The sequence below is a fragment of the Apis laboriosa genome, unplaced genomic scaffold (genome assembly GCF_014066325.1).
Source record: "Apis laboriosa isolate Shangri-la unplaced genomic scaffold, ASM1406632v1 scaffold262_cov140, whole genome shotgun sequence".
Taxonomy (NCBI): Eukaryota; Metazoa; Arthropoda; class Insecta; order Hymenoptera; family Apidae; genus Apis; species Apis laboriosa.
In genome coordinates this window covers 306,798-319,611 of record NW_025222562.1, presented here as the reverse complement: position 1 = coordinate 319,611, position 12,814 = coordinate 306,798, and positions in this window count along the sequence as shown.

Below are 12,814 nucleotides of genomic sequence, written 5' to 3'. Positions count from 1 at the left end.
AATGTTAAAATTTTTCGTTTAAATGAATTATTATTAATAATTTTATATTAATATTAATCCTATTAAATTATTCTGAAAATCGTATTATTCATTTAGAAATGTCATATAATTGTTTATTATAATTGTATATTTTGAAATATTGAAATACTTTATTTTTAATATAATTTCTCTACCAAATTGAAAAATTTATAGCAATATTGGATCTTTTATAGAGTAAGAACAATCATGAAATGTTTCAATTAGTTCAAAATTACTAAACAATAGAATGTAAGTTTCGAAAATAGAACACTTGGGTCAAAATCTGATAACAACTAAAACGTTTTTTTCAGATTTCCGATGCCAAGATTAGAAAAATTTGTACTAAGTAAATCTGAGACAAGATTCATTATTAATTCTGCATCAAAATTATATTAATATATTCAAATTTAATATTTTGAAAAATTGAAAAAATTAAATGAATTATTTCTTTATTTCATTTTTATCATTATTATTATTATTTTAAAATTTAATCAATTTCATACTTATATGTTAAAATATATATATCTATTTTTAAAGCGAGTCATAACTGGAGATGAAAAGTGAATCGTTTAAGACAATAAACGAAAAGATCGTTAAACGAAAATGATCATGGAGAAATAGAGATGAATCGGCACTTCGAAAGCCAACATTCATAAAAAAAAAGCTCTCTGTTTGGTGGGATTTCAAGGATTTGTTTTTTTTAGCTTTTATCTGAAATTGCATAATTCGAAAGTATATTGCAATCAATTGGACAAATTAAACAATTACATCAAACAAAAGAGATCTGAATTAATTAACAGAAAAGGTATAATGTTTTATCACGATAACGCTAGACTTCATTGAATTTAATAACTCGCCAGAAATCGTTAGAGCTTAGATAGAAAATACTACTGCATCCATCATATTGCCAGATCTGGTACCCTCGGATTTTATCATCTATTTCGATCTTTACAAAATTTTTTAGATGGTAAAATGTTTTTTTTTCAAATTTCAAGTGAGGATATCAAAAACCACTTGGATCAGTTTTTTGCAAATAAAGATCAGAAGTTCTACGAGCATGGAATCATACTTCTATCTAAAAGATGGCAACATTGACCACAATTGTCAATATGTAATTAAATAAAATACATATATGCTATTAAAAAAGTGTCTTTCATTATCATGAAAAGAAATGAAATTACTTTCCGAACATTCCAATATTTCTTTAAAAAAGGTATTAGAGACCTTAGATAGAAAATGAAATAATTTATAGAAATTATAAATTCTTTTAATATAAATTTGTATAATATTATATATATATAAATTTGTAATATATTAAATTAAAGTAAAGTAAAACAATTTCAGTCAGAATATTTACTTGCGTTTTTCTATAAAGTATATCAATTTACATCCATTTCTAGCTTGATTTTGTATTTAAAAAATAACATACATATATATCCATGATGCAATCGAAGGATTCAAATCAAATTATTAAAAATTCTTACACAGAAAATTCTTACACAAAAAAAAAAAATTTTTAGTCATTGAATTGACCTATTAAATTACAAATGATCAGCTGATTGTGATCGCGAAATGAATTTGAAATGAATTTATATTACTCATTGAATAACGAATAAATTCGATTTATTCTTACATGAATAGCAACTAGTTTATTCGTTATACGTGAAATGAATATCTTATGTATTATATAAGATATAAGAATTCAATATTTTTCGATAAAAAAATATTTATTATATTCAATATTTTCTCCAACACATATTATTTTTACATAGATTTATTTGTTCGAGTTCGTACATAGCACGTACATTACGGTTACTAGTTACTTTGACTAATTTGCGCAATCTATGATTAATCAATATTTTTTGTCAATTAATATTTAACAAAACCAAAACAAAAGTTTTTACAAAGGAAAATATTGAAATTATTTTAAGAATCTTCAATTACTGACGTAAATATACGTAATTCTCATTTTTGGAACAGTCTGTAAGGTTGAAGAATAAATCTGAATTTTAATAAACTTAATATTCCGTGTTAATCCGAAATTCTAATTTTTCGACTAACAATCAAAATCCAGTAGATATACCTATTTCAAATTCATTTTTGTAATTTCGTATAACATAATAAAAAACAGTGATTCAACTAATGCAGAATATGTATGCCCAAATCATCTGTGAACAACAATAGGTCAACAAATTTATCAAAAAAAAATCCAATTCATAAAAATTCAGTGCCCAAAGAAATCAGTAAATATCCGTTCAAATAAACTACAATAATTAGCAATTTGGAAGTAACTACGAGTTACTACGAATATTGTAAGTTTAATAATTAAATTTAATAATCCGTAAACAGTTACGAGTTTCTATAACACAAGTTAGGTTATACTAGATTGCTCAATGTGATTATTTTTATCTTTATTTTGCTTATCTGATGATGAAATAATATATATAACAATTGACAGATTTATTTTGCAAAATGAGCAATTAATAATAATCTGAGTAATGATTTTCTGATTAATTATATTAAATTGCAAATGATAAAAACTGATTGAAAATCGAAATATAAATAAATATATTCGATAAATATATATATAATATATCCACATATATCCACGATATATGTATATATCCGTAGAGAAAAAGAAAATATAATTACGAATTCATCTTTTATTTTTTACTTTTCTTTAAATAAAAAATTATTATTTATCTTTAACTTTTTTTAAAGTTATCTTAAAATAATTCATGAATTTAATAAAAGAAAAAAAAATAGGTTTTCTTGGATTAATTTCTTGAATTTCGCATTTAAATGACTAACATTATAAATATATTCATTATAATACATAATATTGTGCTTGCAAAAAAAAAAATATATATATAAATTAGAAAATTAAATGTGTTTTATTTGTTAAAACTTCTAGAACATTTATAAAGAGTTATATTATATATATATTATTATATTATATTATATATATATATTATATTTATCGATGCATATGGAGTTGATTTCAATTTTACGTTTATAAAATCTTGTGAAACCATCACTGTTTGTCTATTTGTTTTATACATATATCATGTCATGAAGCCAAATCAGTAAGAGATAAAACTTTTTTATTCAGATTCTGATGACGAGGACGATTATAATATTTTGCTTTTTGAAAATTTTGAATAATTTCAAAAAATATCATGTAATTGTTATTAAATATTGTTAATAATGTTTATAATAGTAAACAAATGCATACAATAATAATAAAAATTCATTTTTAAAAATGAAACGGCTTTTTCGATAACATTAAGCATCAAAGCTCAAATTTAAATTTAAGTGATTTTAAAAATTTAAAAAAATTTATATTTAATGCGAGAATAATTTTTATAACAAAAATATGAATAATGTCATATTTTGAATTCAAGTTAATATCATTGACTTTAATACGAATAACGAACGATTATAAGTAAATATATAAGTATATATGTAAATAAAAGTTATGATAAAAGTTTAATTTTGATTATTCAATGTCAAATTAAAAATAACTATTTTATTAATACAAAATATCAGTTATTTGTAAATTAAATAATTTATATTAAACGCGTAAACACGTATATGAAAATTTCCATGATTGAATTTGTGATCCAACATGGCGAATCAGTGTTTTAAAATCATATTTTAATAGTATTGTTATTAGATCATATTATATAGATTCATATCAATTATTTCATCATACAAATCGTCATGAACGAATATTTATCTTGAAAAGTGAATATATTTTAAACTGATTTTATGATTTCAATACATGAATTTCAATACATGTTTCAAGTCATGAATTTTAATCACGAAATCACAAACTATATATATTATTTGATTTGCACAAATGATATTCAAAAAACATCGTATAATCGATTCTAGCTTCGTTAGAAAAATTTCAAGACAATAGTTGGACAATATGTTGCAATAAGCACTACTTTATACAGTTATAGTATATAGTATACAGTTTACAATCTCTCTTTATTTTGACATAAGTGATTGTCAATATTAAATGCGATGTTTTTTTTTTATCTGTAATAAACTTTTATCCAGATAGCGAATATTTAATTATCTTATCGACACTAGCATTTTTCGCACTGATTCAATTGCTGTGACGTTAAATCAACTCGTTTTATTTAAAAACGAAATAAATCAACTTACTACTGATAACAAATCAGAATAATAATTTTGTTTAAGAGAAATATTGTATATTATATATTGTATAAGAAATTTTTTATATTCATTATAAAAATCATTATATAATAACATTTCAATATAGAAAGGCTATCAAAATATAAATTCCTTTTTTTAATTTTCCTCGAATATGTGATTATCGAAAAATCGATCCATATACAGATAAATGCATATAAGAAGTTCAAAATTGAAAGATATTTAAATATATCACATAATTTAATCTTTTCTAAAATATAATTTATCGAGATTCAAAAGAATCGATAAATAATAGAATTTTATGTACTTTTCCTATGATGGACATCTACAATATGTTTCGTAAAAGAAATATATTTCTCTAGATTAAATGATAAAAACTTTTTATTCTTAAATATAGAATCCCTTAAAATACAAGTGAAATACGAGTTCTAATTGGACAAACTGAAATATGATAAATATAATAAACGAATTTTGATAATTTAAATTATAATTCAAATGTATAAAATCACAAATTTGTAACATAATAATGATGGAAAATTCTTTTCTTAATTGTTTCGAACAATTTTTCACACATGATAATAAGTAATGCGATAAAAATCTAATAATTGTTTTTTCTTAATTTCTTAGTTTCTCAATTTCTTGATTTTTCAAATTCAAAACTATGCGATTGAATTTCTCTTATATCTCGCAGCCTAATTAATTATTTGACTGTTTCCGAAATATGTCGCCCAAATAGCGCAATAAACGCACAACAACTCGTACACGCAATGAATATAATAACTTATACAATCACTAATAATGATATATCAACGTATATATTGAAATATATTTTTATTCTTTCAATGCAATATCAAATACAAATTATCCAGATATATTCCAAATTAATATAGAGAACAGTGCGCATTCTTTATAAGTGTGATTCTTAAATAGAAACCATTTGTTTTGCAAATATCAAACATAGTTGATTCTTTCTTCATCAATTTGAATCTTTAATCTTTCTTATGATATAAAATAATCTATTATAATAATAAGAAATCTAAGAAAAACAAAAAACATTAATATATTTTACAATGACATATATCACATGTATAAAGTGGCTAGTGATATAATCAATGATTCATCAAAAAAATAAATTGAAAATAAAGAATAAAATTTTTTCATACGAAACTTTGTTTTCGAACTTTAAATGCGCCGAATATTGTATTTGATTATGTCTTATTTAACACATGTCACTTTATTCTCTTTATTCAGATTTATATTTATTATAATAAATAATCAAGAATCCAATAATAAAATAGAATATTAATTTACAATAAATTTTATTGTTGCAGAATTTGTGAAAAAAAAATTTTTTTTATATTCTCAATACATTTTTTGATTAAAATTATTTTCCGATTCTATTAATTACCAATCATATTGTATAATGATATATATTTACTTATATACAATACAATATACAAATTTACTTATATACAATTATAAATATATTTTTCTTTCATAATTGTTGATTTGTATTGAAATCAATTTGAAAAAATTTCTTATGCAGCTAAAATAATTTTTTTATAGTTTATAAATACATCATTAAGTTTCTCAAATTATATTTTATCAAGTTGATCTGATGTCATGGACAGTTGATGTCATAATGCGAAAAATGTTTGAATAATTTGAATAAAACGATTATAATTTGAATATTTGTTAGAGAAGAATTAACTAAAGATATATATTATATATAATATAAATTAAAAGAAATATGTATTATCGTCGCATTTAATATTGATAATTGTTTTGTTTCAATGTACCGTTTAAAGTTTGGTGATTATTGTAATTCATCAACAGATACAATATCCTTAAAATAATACTGTCATGTTTCTAAATCTCTTCCAAAAATCAGAATCATGCATGATATTCTTTGAATACTATTTACATAAATTGAATAATATATATAATTCGTAATTCCATATATTAAAATTTTTCACTGAAATTACAAATTCGGTTTAAAATAGATTCATTCAGATAAATGTTTGTTCATAATATTTGTAACGCATAAAAATACGATTTTGAAATACTAATTAAAAGACATTCTCAAATTCGATATATAATATTCAATATATAAACTTTCATATACATATATTTACACATTTAAATTATATTTATAAATAATTGATATTTTGCATTAACAAATAATTATTCTTGTTTTTAATATTCAATATATTCAATAATTAAAATTTAATTTTTCATCATAAAGTTTTATCTATTCGCGATATTCGTTCATTTTTTACATCAAAGCTGACTAATGATGCTAATCATTTGAAAGTATTTCTGATATAATTTATATTTGTGTTATAAAAATTATTACATAAAACTTTTTTATACACACAAATTTTCTTTATCTTTAGAAAACATTTGATATAAAATTTGCACTAAATATTTTACATAGAAGTAGATTTTTAAAAATCACAGTTGGCACTAATGTCAAATTTTCGATTTTTAAAAATATTATTATTGACCATATTTATTAATTATCTTAAATATTATGTAATTATTCTTTGAAATCTACCATTCAAAATTTTCAAAAATTGCAGAAAATTTATAATTATTCTCATTAAAATGATAGAACTGAATAAAAAAGTAAATAAAAAAGTTTTAATCATTCTTTTCAATTTAGTTTCATGATACATAGTTGTATAAGATAAATACACAAAAGCTTACAAGATAAGATACTAAATAAGAAATCAAGCTCGCATATCGAAATATTTCCTTATATAAATATTCTATAAATTATTCACATATTAAGGAGATTTCCACAAATTAAAAGTTTTATTTTCTTTAACATAAGATTATCCCACAAATTCCAGTTTATATACAATTACTTCTCTGATAGACATGGACTACTCTGCATCAAAAATTATATATAATAGGGATCTACGATTTTTTTCCAATGTTATATTCAATATCAATTAAAAAATAATTTACATTTAATTTACATTACATTAATATAATGTTAGAATAGGATTGCATAAGATAAACTTCATATCTTTTATTTTTTATTTTATAAATCTTAGATCTAAAAACACTTGCATCGATAATATTGTAATTTATTTTATTCATTATTCATTTTTTACATAAAGCGATCCAATAAAATGACTTGACTTGCTATATTTTGTCGAATGGAATATTTTTTTTTAAATAGAATTTTCTTTACACATTCACGCGAACGAAATGATTGTATCATATCGCTGATGCATATATTTAAAGAAGTAAATATATATAATAAATTTATATATAATATAAAATAATCATGTTGCATTCTAAAAAACTTTCTTATTGCTGATTAATTGTTCCTTCCATAATTAAACTGTAAGTTTTCTTTAATTCTTTCAACATGATTAGATTTTTATGTACTTATTTTCAAATTTAATTTTATCATAAATTTCATAAAATATAAATAGTTTTATTCTTTATGATTTATCAGATTATTTATTAGATTATATATGCAATTTATAAACAATCATAGGATAATAAATACATTATTTATTTAATTATATTAATTATATTAATATAATTATATTATATATTATATTAATATATAATAATAATATTAATAATGTATATTATAGATCCTGTTCCTAAATAAGTATTAATAAAAAAAATATTATCAAAAGTATATAATTTATATTAAATTAATATTACAATTTACATTAGATAAATCCAAAAATTTGTCTCATATAATAATAATATAATATAATAATATTATGTCTATAATATAAAACATGTTTAATACTATATTTCTTATAAAATAGACAATATATAATTTTTTTTCAATATAAATGTATTTTTTTAATTTGTTGTCATAATGTAAATAATTTTAAAATCAAAAATTGGTTTTATCATAATATTCTTTAAAAATAAAAAATAATCTACTGTAAAATTATTAAAATATATATTATCCTAATTGTGACGAAAAGAAGAAAAGAAAAAAAAAAGAAAAAATATTTACATATATTTTAATTCCATTTTTTCATTATAATAATCATTAAAAAATAAAAATCATTATAAAATAAATTAATCATTTGTAATAAAAAATGTAATGTCGTATTGAAAAATTAATATCATATTATCTGGTAATTTTTTTAATTCAAATTCAAAATGCTTAACTTAATTTCCGTCTCATATTATTCAATATCATTATATATTGGAAAGTTATTAAATTTTCTTAAAATAATAATTATTCAACATTTATCATTAAATAAATTAATAAATTATGCATCAAAATATATCATCAATCGATTATTCTATTATCCAGTAATCCTTGTAATAAATATCGAAAAAAGTCACAAATAGAAAAACATAATTATTATAAAATAATTCCAAATTAATGCTTCAAAATATATTTATTATTGAATATCATTATATTATTACATTATTATTCGTTTTGAGTAAATTAAAATTAAACGATTGAAATCTGATTGAAAAAAAAGAAAAAAATATCAATTTTTTTTCAATTTGAATTTCTAGAATTGATTTATTATTTACTTTTGTTTTCAACTTTAAAGCTGAGATAAATTATTAAATTCTGTCGTGAAATTCATTATAATTTTAATTATAAATAATGAAAATATAATGAAATTCATTATAATTAAAATTGAAAAAAAATTTATTAAAATCCATTAAAATTAAAAAGAATATATTCAGAATATTCATTATTTTTATATTCATATATTCATTATTATCTAAATCCATGATAATTGAATCATTAATTTGACATGAATTTGTGACAACTTTGATACATTACTGAAATGTTTCAACTAATATTTCAAAAATTCTAGTTTTAAATGTTTGATCAGGAAATATAATCACTATATTCATTATATATTCATATTTAATAAATAATGATATATTTATTATTTAAAAAAAGTTGATCCAAAAAATGTGTAGATTAAAGTGTGATGAAGTTACATTGAACATGACATATATACTCTATGATACTATTCTTTCGAAGATATACATAAATCATATTTTTTTCCTTTAAAATATTTTCAAGCAAATAATGATTCAGAAATTATTTTGTATATAATTATCTAATTTTTATTGCATTTTGTAATATTCAATATAGTATATGTATAATATATAGTATATGTATAGTATATGTATATGTATAGTATATGTATAGTATATGTATAATATAAGTATAATATAATATATAATATAAGTAAGATAAATGTTACTTCACAGTTAATTCATATATATAGAGAATAATACAGAATAATACAGAATAATACAGAATAATACATTCATATACAGAATAATTCATATATATAACATGCAAGACACTATTAGAAATTCAAAATAATTTTTATGAAATTTTTATATTAATTGTTTCATTATAATATTTACATGGCACTTAAATTAAAATAATATATTAATATTACAATCTGTTGTATTTACGTAGAAAATTGTTGCAAAATGAACTGTAAGTCAAAAACAAAATATATTTCTTTTTTTATTTTAATATGCTGAATTAGTTTTTAATTTATTGTACTTTCTACATATTTTAATACATCCTGCATAATAATGATATAAATATATAAATATAAATATAATATAATATAAATAAATAATATCCTTATTATTTATAATATTTCAAAATATAATATCTTAATGGTAAAATTAATAAAATTTTGATAGTTTTGATTTCGATTATTCATTATTTATTATAATATTTATATATATTATAATATTTCCTGTATCTAGTGAAGATCAAGAATATTTTCCTTTTAATTACATTTAGAAATTCATTCAATATAATTTTGTTAGAATCTCTTTTATTAAAATTATGTGCAATGTCTTTATCTGAAATTATACAATTAAGTATTTGCAAAATTTCTTCATTAACTTATTACTTACATTTATCACTATTTTAGATTATTATCTTATATTCTAGAAAAAATATTTTTTAATTTTCTATTATATAATAGTGATAATTTTAATAAATATATATTTATGTATATATTTATTATTAAAAATAATATATATAAGTATATTATACATATTTTTTATATTTAATAAATTTAATACGAAAAACTGTAAAATTCTATTATCTGGCAAAACAAAATATTAAATATTAATTAATCTAATTAAATTAAAACATTATTCATCAAAATATTCATAAAAATTAAAAATTCATCATATGTTAGAAACAAATGGATCTGTTTTTAAGAACAAATAATATGCGAACAAATTTACAATAATCATCGTATAATATACGATGAATGGAGAATATAGTTTTAGACTTATGTTCAAAATTCATTGGAATTTAATGAAACTTTCTAAATCTAATATAAAAAATGTTAGATCATGATCTAATTAGAATATCTATATTATATATTTAATTTTCAGTAATCTATAATCTATAACGATTGTTATTTTCATTTGAACAATTAGAGAACTAAGATTCGAACGTTTAATTAATTTAAGGTTAATCGAAGGTTAAATTACTTTATAATAATTAATTTATTAATTAAGTAATTAAATTTTTTCAATTTGCTTATCAAGCTTATTTTTATGAATCTATGGATAGAAATAATTTTTTGCTTGAATTAAAATTTTATCGATCATAGAAATAGTATAGAAATAGTATAATTCTTATTAATAAATTTCTAATTTTAAATGAGATATATCGTTATTATTTTATTATATAATGTAGAATATATAATGTATTTATTATATAATTTTCTACAAATTTCTATAATGATATAGTTCTCTCCTAAATTCAATTCGATCGAATTGAAAGTTGATCGTCTAGTATACATCAATTCTATTTATAGAATTTATTTTTTATTTTTGTAATAATATTATAGAATATTATAGATATGTAAATAAGTGGAAATTAATGAAATATTTCAGAGATTAGGATAATTTTTTTTACAGAAATGTTAATTATTATAACAAGTACAATATTATATTAGAATAAAATTATTTTTGTTTAATTATCGTGAAGTTATTATCCTTTCCTAAATTATATTATAGATTTACTAATTTTATTGAAATTATTACATTCATGGATTCATATAATTGACAAAATAACAAAAAATAATTGAACAATATTCGAAATATTAGAAATTGGATAATCAATATTAATACCATGAATACAAAAGAAATTGTTCTTCAAAAAAATAGTGTGGACATTAAATATTTAAAAATAATCTATGATCTTTTTATAACTTCTATTTTATCTATTGTTTGAATTGACATATCGATAATATCTATGATATATGAAAATATGATAATCAGTTATCATGCATGCTAGATGATTTAATTTGTGAAATGACTGTACTAAAAATTTCTATGAAAAATTAAAAATTTTAGAACTTCATCATCAACATTAAAATTTTAAAATATAAAATTGCTTGATTATTGAAAAATTTATGGAAATCTGAATGAATTAAATTTCATAGTAGCATCGTTCATTAAGATCAAAGAGAATTATTGAAAATTATTAAGCATTAAGAAAATTTAAAGATTGTATTATTAAACAAAAAATTCTATCAGCGTTTTTCCTTGATTTCGTGAATAATTGAAAATAGGATTTAGGAAATTATTGATTGAATTAGAATCTATATGTGTGTATTATTTTAATGAATAATAATTTAGAGTTCAAATATTGTATATATAGAAAACTAATAGTTTTCTATATTCTTCAATTAGATGGTTAAAATTTTTACATCTTGATTATTTGGTTTTTAGAATAGAAATGTTTCGATTTAATTGATTGAAATTTACATAAATAAATAGCTTTAATCTATTTTGATTTTTAACATTTATTTATTCTTTATTTGCAAATATTATATTTTAGGATGAAGTTATTATATTAAATATAAATAGCAAATATAAAAAAATCTTTTTTTCTGTTAAAGTTATAAAAAGGTCATTATTAATTTACAACAATTTATAATATTAATATTAATATAATTAATATTGATAATAATATAATAAAAATATTTAACATTCGAGGCATCTGGAAAAACAAATAATAGATAAAGCGATTCAAATAATTTGTTAATAAAAACTATTCGTCCAATCATAAGTTATCATTTGTAATAATTACTTAGAAATGACTTCCGATTTTAATGATTGAAATATATTGTGAATATCATTATTTTGAACAATTTTTTCCTATATATGTTATCATGGCTCGATTTAGTTCCTAAGATATTTACAAAAAATTTTTGATAATAAAGTATAAAATATAAACTAAATATTTTATTAAACTATAAATTCCACTTTAAAAATATCATTGCTTAAATTTGGATATTTAATACATATTCCAAATCATGCTTTATCAACAATTTGCAAAAATATAGATATAACATATGCAATAAAATCATAAAAATATAAATGATAAATTAATTGCATATGATAAATTAAATGATAAAATTATTAATAGTTAAGAAATATATTGAAAGAAATATTTATTGCCATTAAGCAATAAATCAATTAAACCTAACCTGACTATCTAATTTAACCTAATCTATAACTCATTAATTTTTTTCTTTATTGTTTAGATTACATAGGAATATAATCATCGTTAAATAATCATTAGTTCACATCAGAA